Consider the following 12996-nt stretch of genomic DNA (forward strand, 5'->3'; position numbering starts at 1 on the left):
AACACTCTACAAGAAGAAGGAAAAGAAGCAGATTTTAGAAGCACTCCTAGATATGCCCATTCTAGGGACCAGTGTCATGACGGTTTTAAACAGGTAACAGAACAAACAAGACACTGGCTTCTAAGATGTTATTTGAAAAACCCAAGAAACACGTGGGGTACCCATTCATCCTGAGAGCCTTCAGACATGTAATGTGACAGCTTTAAATCAACAACAATGAACCTCCAAACAATGATAAATAAATAAATAAAGCATGTAGACTTAAGACACGGAACAGCCCTCAAAGTAGACTTCAGTTGGGAAATTGAGTCTGATAAACAATCATACCCTGACATAAACAGACAAGAGAAGTGTCATCACAGTGACACCACTGAGCAACAGGCTGTGACAAGACTGAGCGATGGACTGTGTTGCGTGGCCCTCACAGCTTATATCTGGGTGCCCGGCCTGGCCCAGCTGGTCTTGTGCCTAGACTCACACTGCGTGGGTATGCAAGGCTTGGAGGTCAAGCGACCAGTTGGTTTGGGTGCTGGCTTGTGCTTTTGGGACTGCTGGGAGCGTCTCTCAGCCCCCATCCCCGCAGCCATCACCCGGTGTTCTCCCGGCCCTGCCCACATCCAGGCAGCTGGGGCCCCGCAAGGTGCGCTCGCTGCAGCAGAGTTGAGGTGTGCCCCGGGGGCATGTGCCCCGGAGGATGGCTGTGGTGGGTGTGGGGGCTCGGGGAGCTGTGCGTGTGGGGAGCACGAGATGGCCCAGGCACAGTGCCGGGAGGCTTTTCTGCTGAGGGACCTGGACACTTCACCACTGCACCACTGGTGACCGAGGGATGCAGCTCATCGTCCTCGGCTCTTCCCAGCTGTGCTGCCATGAGCATGGGGCTGCTCTCTGTCCTTTCTGAGAATAAAGCACCTTGAGGAAAATTGCCTGGTTCTACCAATGTTCCTAAGGAGCCAACAAAATCCTGAGAATTAACAAGAAGCCAAATTCAGCCCTTAATGTTGCTTTCTTGCACTTTTGCATAAGGAAGCGTCTGACAGTTGAAAAGACAGCTCTCTTTGTGTCAACTACAGGTAACATGGCACTGATTTTTACACTGTAAGACATGGTAGGGTGCCAAATGCTCCTTCTTCCTTTCTTTATTGTTTACAAATCATCCTCAGTCCGATGGGCCTTTTCTTCCTCCAGTGGAGCTGTCAAGCAGGAAGACACGACAGCTTGACAGTAACTCTCCAAAAAGCATCAGCATCACTCATGCAGGGATAGTGTGTCTTCTGTAAGGGAATGAAGATGGTGGCTGTGTTCCCCTGCATTTCACTTGTCCCTTTCAGCCAACCTGCCACAGTCCTCCTGTGATGATAGAATCACAGAATGGTTTGGATTGGAAGGGACCTTAAAGACCATCTAATCATTTTTGAAAAATAAAAGATGAACTTTTTTCCAGGAAGATTTTCTTTAAAATTGGTTGTGCTGTTGCATAAGAAGTCTCATGTGTGGTAGTAATTCATAACTTCAGAAATTTTCAATCATACCCCTATTTTCCACCTGTCCTTTCTGTTTGTAGTTACTGATTGAAATAACTGCACAAAGTTGGAAAGGCATCTAATATTTTAATAGTAATTTAGAAGTCTTTTTATGTAGAGTAGCAGAAGAAAAATGGGTTAGAGTGAAAGCGTCTGTGTATGAGTGCCATAAGGGCAGAAAATATCATAAATCTTGACTGAATGTTGGGGGCTGGAAGATGCATGCATTTTAAGAAACCACACTGACTGGTAGGAATTATAAAGCATTCAGGAAATCTAAATTGTTTTGTGTTCATGCAAAGGTCTACTGCAAAAGCACATCAGTGAAACTGTTGAAACCTATATTTTGCATGCAAAAAATCTGTCAGAATCATGATGTATGCTCCACTGAGAATTGCTAAACTCATATAAAGCTCTCTGTGCTCCACTAATATGTGAAATGTTAAGCAAGAAGCAAACCAAAAACGTTTCCCATAAGGTAATACTGTCACAAAACAGAGGGATAGGTATAAGCATACTTATTCTGTGCAATTGATCAGAACAGAAACTCCTGCCAGACTGACCCAGGTATGTAACACGCTGACCTTTTGTGTGCATGCTAACTATTAAAAAATAAGCTGAGCTTGGTTTTCCAAATTCTGGACTCAGGTACTACCAAACCCCAATATCTGACTACAAAGAAATTATTGCAAGAAACTGTGACAGTGGCTATGAAATCCCCTTAGGAGATGGGAAAGAGACCCTAAAATGAACCCCCAGCTACTGCTTTTTTTTTTTTTTTTTAATAGCTTCGTTGCTCCACAGAGGCACTGCCAATTGACACATTATGAAACTTGAAACTCACTGCTCATACAAAAGAGAAAGGGTCCAGGTGGAGCAAGCTTCTCTGTAATGTCATGCAAACATGTCTCAGCCATGACAGCAGAGTCTTTATCAAGGATCCAAGTGGAATTAAACATTCAATTTCACGTAAACTTTGTGCTGTTTGCAAATATGTAGTTCAGACAGTAAGTTTTTTTCAGGAGATTAGTATTCCACTTTGTATTTACAGGAGTGCATAGGACTGCAAAAGACCACTTAGGAGACCGAACACAATGTTCTGCCACAGCAGGTAAACCTCTTATATCCAAAAGGATGCATGGAATATTAACTGTAGAGCAGTCACATACAAAAGAACACTTTGCAACATACCTACATATTCACACAAAAAAATATGTACTGCCAGTAACTAGCTGGCAGTTACTTTTTAGTCCAAGCTGTACTTAGCAGGAACTTCAAAATGGTCTGCTCTCTAATAGCTTTCCACCCAGCATGAAGTCACTGCAAGTACTCACTTGCACTGGATTAAAAGAACATTTCAAATTGCTACCATGGCATTTAATTCAATTGAATAAGCTTTCACACAGTCAGGATAGCACAATGCGGGGTTATGAAAAATTTCATATTTGGAAATTGTAATGGTTTATTTTAGAAAACAGACTACCAAGGGTATATCATAAACAGTATTTTAAAGTGAATGCTCCAGGAATGGGAAGGGAGTGCTTCTATTTTGTGTGAATTACATGACTAGGTAAAATTAATGGTTGAAAAATTCCAAAGTTCTGTAAGATTTCTGGATCTAAACTTTATAATCTGCAATGCACTAGGACCCCCAAACTTTGAATAAAAATAAGAAAAAGGAAATATGATTAATTACGAAAAGGGAACTCAACCTATTGGGTGTGGGGAGGGTTTCTCCTACTCTGAAAAAAGTTATAGCTTCCTACATTACGGGATGGAGCTGCAATAGGGGAGGGTCAGGCTGGGTGTTAGGGAAAGGTTCTGCACCCAGATGGTAGTGAAGCACTGGGACAGTCTCCGCAGGGCAGTGGTCACGGCACCAAGCCTGCTGGAGTCCAAGGAGTGTTTGGACGATGCTCTCAGATGTAGGGTCTGGTTTTTGGGTGGTCCTGTGTGGAGCCAGTGAGTCGGACTCAATGATCCTTGTGGGTCCCTCCCAACTCAGGATATTCTATAATTCTATGATTTCCATAACAGGGAGGCCTCACGAAGGACATAGGCTTCATTCTACATAGCTGCGTTTAGATTTTCCGTGGAGAAACACAGTTCCATGTAAACTGTACAAAATGGAAGAATAATGTACAACTATCTTCAAAAGCATCTTGACCAGAATTTATAAATTGCCTATGTTGGCTTCCCTAAACACCTTTCCATACACTTGGATAACTCCGTTTTTTTTATCCTGTGTGACAATAAGGATAAAATTCTATTCATAGGATGAGTCAATAAACTCTGCCTGCAGCCAAAGAAACACTCAGCAATTCCTTCCTTTTACCTGACCACCTGACAATATCAGATGCCATGCTGAGCTTGGAGGAAAACACCATCCACTGTGTGGGATTCTCAAGCCTGCTCTGTTTTGCCAGCACCTTAAAAGCTACACAGCCAACACCCTTTCGCTTAGAATTCAACTGACTCAGACTTACAAGCTCACACTTTACAGCACATACACGTGGGACAGCAATTCATCTTCTGGTTCACTGGCACTATACAGCAAAAAGACGTTCAAACATACCAGGTATTCTAGTGGTTATTTAATATTGCACAACACTGACTGTTTGACAGCAACCATTTATCTTTTGAATTTGGAGACCTTTCTTTCAGATGCTGCTTTTTAAGGGTTTGCCAGTCCTCCACTTTTCCCATTCCTTTCTTAATCTACTCCAAGTCTGAGCAGACAAGAAAAAGTCAAGTATATCAAATGCTGTATGCCATGGTTACATTGATACAATGCTTCTAGGCTCAAGTATTAAAAAAAAATAATAAAAAAAATATTGTAGTTTTGACTAGATATTCCATGGAAACAAGCGCACATCATCACTTCAGGGGGAAAAACTACTTTTTTAATATTATGCACATCTATTAAACAACAAGAGTAGTTATTATATGATTTTAATGAGTTCTTCTGCAATCCTGAAAAAAAAATGCAGTAGAAAATTTTTAAATTAATCTCCTGCATTGCAGTATACCATTTCCTAGCCAAGGAAGTTATTGTATGTAGGCATTCATTTTAACTTTCAGGCATGAAATTTTTAGTAAAGTAATTAACTATAATACTCTAGTTAGAGAAATGCATACATAATGCAAATAATATGATTGCCCAGTGACAATGTCCTCCAATTCTAACTGTACTTTTCTTCCTCAGTCATTTCAGGATGGAAGAACAGTAACAAGCTGAAACCAAAACAGAGTAGGGAAAATATCAGGGTATCTGCTCCCTTACACCTGTTGTACGAAAAAGTAGAAAATATACTCACATGTTGAATTATTCTCTTTTGAGAGGGTGGAACAATGCACAGTTAAAGATTGCAAAATATTTGGGAATTTTGCAAGACCAACTGATTGATTAGTAAGAGGTACTACCCATATATTTTCCATGAGCACCAAAGGATCCCACAACACTGTTTCATACATATGTAAGGTCATCGCAAAGACTAATCCAGAATCAAACGCACAGTTCCTAAGTATTTTGAGATCATTCCTAACCCTGTAGAACTGATAGAGGATGAATGTTTCTGCAATAGCATGAGCAGAATACAAATAATTGTGAAACGCAATAATAGCCTGCATTGAACGTGGATGGGGGTAGGAAAGACAGCAAGCAGAAGAACTCTGAAGAAGGCGTCAAGAAGCCCATCTGCGTATATGTGGCTGATTTACTAAAAGCCCATCCTGCTACAGAAATAAAAAAGTTCTTTAAATCCTATTAGTAGCACACAGTATATGCAATAAATAAGGTCAGTTTCAGCCCATAAAAAATATAAAGGGCTTCCAATACTACTTTGTATAAAAGACAATAACAGTTAAAGGCATGGCTCTCTGAATTCCTGAGGGCCCTCTGATCCCATTAATATGAATAAAGAGCTGCAGCATAGGAAATCAGTTCAACTTCTACTGGCACCAAAAGATGGATTTAGTTATCATATGATAGGTACAAAAGTTTAAAGCTTTTCGCTTTTATTTTTTAAGATGTCTTAAAAAACAATACACTTCCTTTTAGCTACCATATTAAACAATGTGCTTCTAAAAAGAAAAGATCCACTAATCAAAAAATTATTCTTGCCTTTGCTTTACCTCTAAATAGTTCTGATAAATCAATGATGTCTATCGAGAATCACTAGTTAAAAAGACATTAAAGACAACCAGCAAGGATTGATCTCTCTAGGAAATTTGCAATTATATGAGTGGAATTTAAACACTGAGCTTGGTTTCTGGCAGCATGGAAGCACTGTTGACTTTCTTTAATAATTCTACTAGATGTTTTTTCTTCTCCATTAATGAAAAAAATTTAAGCCTCTTAAAAATGCTTCATTTATCTTATATGTAAGAAGGAACTATCTAAATATTCTAAACCAAATTTTAAACTCCACAAATCCCAAATTTTATAAAACATATTTTTACTGATATTTCTTTCAGTAAAACAAAACAAAACAAACAAACAAACAATTACCCCCTAGTTCCAGCTAGGTAATTTGAGATAAACAGCAAAGTAAACTACAACAGAGAAAGGTTAGCTAGGAAACATTTTAGGAGCTCTAATGCTTCAAAGTGTTTAGAGTATGCTGCGGGTGATGATCAAAAGAAAAAGCTTGATGATATTGGGCTGCCTGGAAACATTTAAAAAAAAAATCCAACGTAATATAATCTTTGCAGAAATAGTGGGTTCATTTAAATGCACTACTGAATGGGACAAAAGGATAGCATGGATCCAGAGGCATGAGAGTAATTCATGAACTTGTCTGAATAACATTTTTCTACATCAATAATAAAATACTTAGCAATATAAGATTAAAATGGGGAAAGTATCATTTCATTATATGAGGGTGTAGGTTCCTCAAACAAACAGAATAGGACATTTGTTGCAAACCAACAGAAAAGATCATTTGGGGCTAGCTCCTCCACACGGATATAGACCTCAGGGGCTAAACCCAACCTAAGACTGAAGTCTCAGTAATGCAGTATATACATCAGAATCTGAACATTAGAAGTCCATTAAATTATACACACTAGTGAAACGGTATGCCTATTGCACGGCACTACAGAACAAAGGAAATTTCACCTAAAGGGACACCTTTTTTTCACCCGGTTGGTGCTTCCCTTGGTTTCAGCATCATACTGTAATTCAGGCTGGGAGGGATGTCAGGATACCTAGTCCAATTTCCTATTCCAGGCAGGCTCACCCACACGCTAGTTTGGAGCTGCAACCTGTTGGGCTGCTCTTGCAGTGGGACAGCCTGGGGGCAGGTAGGCAGGGGCTGGCCCAAGTCACCACCCACCGGGTCAGGACACTGCCAGCTCCAGGGCACTCCGAAACCAGCAGAGCTCACCCCAAGGAGCTGCTGGCATGATGGAAGGAGGGCACTAGGTTTTCACTTGAAGACTTAGAGTGGTAAGGGACTGTGGGTCTCTGTGCAACAGCACTTAATAATTCTGCATACCTTGATTATCCCATTGTTCTGAGCAAGTACTACACCTATATTCTTGCTGGCCCGTTTCTTTTTGTTCACGTTGTTCATGTCTTACTCTCCGTTACGTTTGGCCAGTAGAAATCTTTTACAGGTATACAGACATGCTCTGAGGGAGGAGGCTCAAAAAATGACGTGCTGTTCCCTGTCAGAGGTTGCAATTTGGAAAGGACAATGTCAGAAGTTTTAATAAGCTGCAAATCTCTTCTGGCAACTAAATAAAACACCATGAAAATCAGAGTAGCTAGTAAGACATCATATTCCTTTTCTGGTTGCTTTTTTTCTTTCTTTTTTCTTTTTTGAAGATATTGTCAGACCCTCCAATATTTTTTTCAACTACTGGACTAAAAATAACTTTATTTTTCATTAAAATCTATTCTCAAACAAAAAGCAATTCAAAGGTAATCTAGTGATCATCAAGATGATTCACTCCACAGGAAGCTATTAACATCACAAGAATGCGCTGGATTGATTACTCCCTACATGCTAAGCACCACAGACCAGCCAACTTCTCAAGGTCTGGAGGGCTTTCCTTCTCACTTTTCTCCTGGGGCCTGCTTCTGGCTCTTTCAGCTGCTAAAGGAACTCGGAAGAGGACAGCAGTAAGAAAGTGCAGGATGTGGAGTTTATCAGTTGAGAACATTTGGGTCCCCAGCAGAGATAAGGGGTCATTAATTAGCCTTTGTGCTGAACCCAGTCTCACACGTGCTAGCATAGAACAAGAACGTTCGAACATGGCAGATGACTGTAGCTGCCACACAGCATTTTTAAACACACATCCTTGCCAGGCTTGTTACTCTGGATAAGAAAACCATTCCACTCTGCCTGTTATACTCATTGTACTGCTTCAGATGTAATCCTTTCACAAAGACAGAAGTCATGCAAGGACTGCTGTGATCTTCCACCCTTTAAAAATTTGATTTTGGCATTTTCAAAACTTAATATTTTAACTTCTCCTTTAGGTTTCTTTATTTCACATAGGAAGTCTCATGGCAAGAGATAGGACAGCCTGGTTGTTGGCTTTTGATAAGACATGTAACTGTGTCCTCTAGTTTCATCTCTCCACAGTATCTGTAAGTTTATTTTTAAAGCTCTCACAGACAGTCAATTAAAGAGAGGTATTCAAGTGATGTTGCTCTCCTCTCATGTCTGGATAGTCTCTAAAGGGCAGACTTAGGGAAAAAAAAAAAAAGATTGTAAAATGACATCGTGAATGTTGTACATTATATTCTCTCTTTTTTTTTTTTTCCAGCTAAAAAAATGTCACTTGAAATACAAAAAGATGCTTTTTCTCCCTAGGGATATAACCTCTGAAAAATGTGACCCGCGATTATCAAATCAGATCGGGTTTGTTTGTGTTTTTCTTTTTTTTTTTTTCCTCTTTTTGTATTTTCATTGTTACTAAGATTCTGCGCAAAGTAAGAGCATAAGTGGACCATTTAGATCTTTCATTTTTGTTCTCGTCTCCTGACAGTGCCATTCCTGATATTTGGAAACAAAAGGCTATTAGACTATTCCATTGTAACAACCAAGTTAATAACAACAACATGTTTTTCTCCCATTTTTTTTCCCTGCTATATAAGGGTGTAATGATTTCAGAATACGTGGATATCAAGTAGTTCAAATACATTGTTTTTATAGCATCCCTTTTCTACTCCTAATTACGTTTTCATGCCCCTCAACAAGTATCTGTATTATTTTCACTAGAAATAAATGGGACTGTTGTTGTCTTGAATGGTTGTAGCCCACGTTTTTTCATTGTTTTTATTCAGAGTCTACTTTGCCTTTGTGATGCATGGCACTTTTCGGGTATTTACCTTCATTGTTTCTACCACCAATCTAGACAAGCTGGCCTAGTGTATGAAGAACACCCAAATAAAGCTTATCCCCTCGTACATCTCCCAGGGACACAGTCAAAAGACGTGGTTGATTTAACTGTACCAGGAGTTCTTTGCATACCCACCTGCAGAAGGATGCTGTCTGCCAAAACATCCAGGCTAGCACAGAAGAGCACCTGGGGCATACAGGCCATGGTACTAACATCCTATGGCCATGTACGGAATGATCAGCCTATGAGCTGATGATGGAGACCACGTTTCTGACCTGCCCCATGCTATCACACTGAGAAGAGGAAAGATAATGTCCCTTCTTGAGCTGGAGTGAAAGACCTGCCAGCTTTGATGACAGAAAAGACAACCTGAAAACACAGATACTGGTCCAGCACAAGACAAACTCCCTTACACCCTTGGACATCTAGCAGAGTAAAAGCACTACAGAAAACTGCCTAGAGAGTCTGATAACAGAGATCAGTTTTAATATATAGAAGTTCAGACATGAAATATTTTCTTTCCTTTCAAAAGCAATTTCATTTCAAAACTAAATCCCAAAGGAAAACTTTACCAGAACTACTGAGTTTTGTTTAGTTTTTGCATGAAAATCTTCCGAGCCCATGAAATTCCTAATGTTTCATAATCAGGATTCAATTGAAAATCATAGAATCATAGAATATCCTGAGTTGGAAGGGACCCATAAGGATCATCAAGTCCAACTCCTGGCACCGCACAGGTCTGCCCAAAAGTTTAGACCATGTGACTAAGTGCACAGTCCAATCTCTTCTTAAATTCAGACAGGCTTGGTGCAGTGACTACTTCACTGGGGAGCCTGTTCCAGTGTGCGACCACCCTCTCGGTGAAGAACCTCTTCCTGATGTCTAGCCTAAACTTTCCTGCCTCAGCTTGACACCATTCCCACGGGTCCTGTCACTGGTGATAATGGAGAATAGGTCACCTGCCTCTCCACTCCCCTTCGCGAGGAAGTTGTAGACTGCGATGAGGTGCCCCTCAGCCTCCTCTTCTCTAGGCTGAACAGGCCCAGTGACCTCAGCCGCTCCTCATACGTCTTCCCCTCTAGGCCCTTCACCATCTTCGTCACCCTCCTCTGGACACTCTCCAACAGTTCCATGTCCGTTTTGTACTGTGGTGCCCAGAACTGCACACAGTCCTCGAGGTGAGGCCGCATCAGCGCAGAGTAGAGCGGGACAATCACTTCCCTTGACCGACTAGCGATGCCGTGCTTGATGTATCCCAGGATATGGTTGGCCCTCCTGGCTGCCAGGGCACACTGCTGGCTCATATTCAACTTAAAGTATGAATATTAATGAATTAACGGCCTGTAGTTTTATTCATAACAAAGTCTAGTAGCACAGCTTTCATTTCAGCAGCAAAAAAATTCACCAAGGTTTCATTAAGCCTGAAGAAGATACCTGTAGACAGAACTGACTGACAGATACTGCATTCCAAGTATTACAGGAAAACAAGGAGAAGGTTGCTTTAAAACACTATGCTAAAGATAAATTAGCAATGGTTCCACATTAGGATTCAAAATGGGTAAGTCTTTCACATCTAGTTCGGCAAAGCTGTAGGTCACAGGCTACAGTATTTTGTTTAAATAATTTCTATTCCTGCTTACAATTCAGACATCTAAACTCCATACCTCAAATAAATGCTACAGCTCCATTTGAACTCACAGTAATTGATACATAACAGGAGCTAAGCTACATGGAGCTAAGAACTCGCTGCACACCCAGAGATTTCATCCTACAACAGAACAAGAACAAAATCCGTGTGTCTTAGGGCAGGAGCCATACTCTGTCATGCCATCTAGGGTTGAGATAAAACACTTCCTCAGACTTCTCAAGCCTCAGATATTATAAATGTGACTCACGTATGTGTCCCCTCCTAGATGACATTTCCCCACTATGGGATCATCAATATACAAAGCTAGCCATCCTCCTGCTTTTGGAATTTTCATCCTTAGTGAGCTTGCCTGACAAGCACAGGGGGTGTTAAAGAGAAAGAGAAGCTGCCATGTGACTCCTACCACAGTCTTGTGCTCAGAGAAACCCAATGAAACACCACTCCACTGGGAGTTGCAGCCTCGCCTCCCAGAAACCTCTCACTAATACCACATGCAGTCACATCCACTACTATTATACAGTTAACTTCCCCACAAGCACCCCTTTGCCTCTTCACACTGATTAACACAGGGAATAGTTGCACAGGGTTTCATACACTGAGTCAGTAAATGGTGAAAAGACACGCTTTCCAAGAGCATCACAGAGCAGGATGCATGATCTCAGGCAGCTGGCATTTGGCATTTTTCCCTTCCTTCCTGCTGCAACATACAAAAATGTATTCCAAAAAGGAAGAAAAAGAGAAAGTTAAAAATAAAGCAGAAAAACAAAGAAAATAGGTTTAGATTTTGGTCTGGTCAATATGAAGGAAACCTCTAATGTAAAGGTCACACCTTAGTTAGGTTAAAAAAAAAATCTGTAATTCCTAAACAGATGCACGTGTACATAGGGAAAAATATCAAGCCATAACATGGAGAGCTTTTAATACAAATTTCATTGCTAGATACAATAGCGTCAATTACTTCCGAAGTATTGAATGATGTAATTTTATATTTTTATATATATATATATATATCACATTTATACCTATAGAGAGAGTGTGTAATGATAAAAGAGACTATTATTACTATTATGGCTAGAGATAAGCAGTAAATAGGTGAAATTACAATGAATCAACAAGCATAAATGAAGGAACAAATATTGCAATGATTTTGCAATAAACATAACAGAAGAGCAAGTTTTCTTTGTTGACCCAGCAGATGAGGTAATATCCTACCCACAGCTGATTGTACACCCAATAGATCCTGATTTTCATTGTCTCTTAACGCTGATGTAATTCCTACCCATTTGCACAGCCAGAGTAGCACTCTAAAGAACCTAAAGCACAAAAGAAAAGAAAATCAATCATTCAGTTAACAGCTCAAGCAGCCAGGGGTAGAAATATAAATGTAAATATATTCTCTATAAAAACTATATTTTTTCTACAGTGAACTTTACATTTAGGATCATGGCTCACGTTCCCAGTATTCTGATTGCAATCTGGATGTGTGTTTTATTTCATTTATATTTTGATTGTTCATGCATTTGAGTGATCTGGTAAAGTAATGTGTTTCATGTGTCTCATTCGCATGGTAGACCCAGGTAGCAAACTTTCTAAAAATCTATGTTTTAATCTATAGTGATGTATTTTGTTACTGCGAGTCTGGCAGGCAAAGCCAGCAGCTCTGCTCCCACATTTGTATTCCCAGGGATGGTGGAAATAATATACAGACTTTTGAATGCAGCAGTTATTTACTGGAACTTACTGCTAAGGGTATGGTAAACATAAAGAGGCTTTGTATCCAGAAGCAGCGCCTGTGCTGCAGCACAGCAACTGCAGCCTTGTAGCAGTAATGCTGCGATTGAAGCATCACTCCTGTACTAGACTGAAGAATCGCTCGATGCCACCCTACAGCTGGAGTTACTCAGGAGGTCAGGTTGGGTTAAAGGCTTCCTGCTGCCTTTAAAAGTCTCCTGCACTGGAGATGATGGCACAGAGCACTTTGCACCTGTAGGTGCCAAAAATATCTGAAGAAAGATGTTAAGTAAGTGTGGCTAATAGAATAATAATCATCACATCTCAGCTTAGGATCTGCCAGCAGCCTTTTCATGGCACTCCAAGCACAGACAATAGGAATTTGACAACACAGGGAACCTACAGGCTGCAATACAGACTCTATTGGAACTGATTTATTTTCTATTCCTTTCCTCAAATTAAAGTTCCTATTCCTCATTCAAATGAAACTATCACAGATGATTCCCTACAAGTCCCAAACATGTGGGAAGGATATCAATGCACAGAGTAAATTGTTCTTAACACACAGCCAAAGTTAAAAAAAAAAATCATTTTTACTCGGCTCATCTTTTTTGCAGAGACATCTTTTTTCTCCCTTGACTAAGTAGCTAGACATCTGTTGAAGGGAAAACATACAGATATGGCAATCAAAAGACAAATTTAAAAGTACAAAACTGTGTTTTTAAATTGACTCCTTTTGACAGG

The 12996-nt window shown here is 40.2% G+C and overlaps 1 protein-coding gene across 3 annotated transcripts in view; it reads right to left on the bottom strand.

The window, feature by feature from the left end:
- ST8SIA1 (ST8 alpha-N-acetyl-neuraminide alpha-2,8-sialyltransferase 1) overlaps positions 1-12996 on the bottom strand; it is a 148041-nt gene that overhangs the window by 75042 nt on the left and 60003 nt on the right. The gene's annotated exons all lie outside the window — the stretch shown is intronic.

The sequence above is a fragment of the Anser cygnoides genome, chromosome 1 (genome assembly GCF_040182565.1).
Source record: "Anser cygnoides isolate HZ-2024a breed goose chromosome 1, Taihu_goose_T2T_genome, whole genome shotgun sequence".
In the NCBI taxonomy this organism is placed as follows: domain Eukaryota; kingdom Metazoa; phylum Chordata; class Aves; order Anseriformes; family Anatidae; genus Anser; species Anser cygnoides.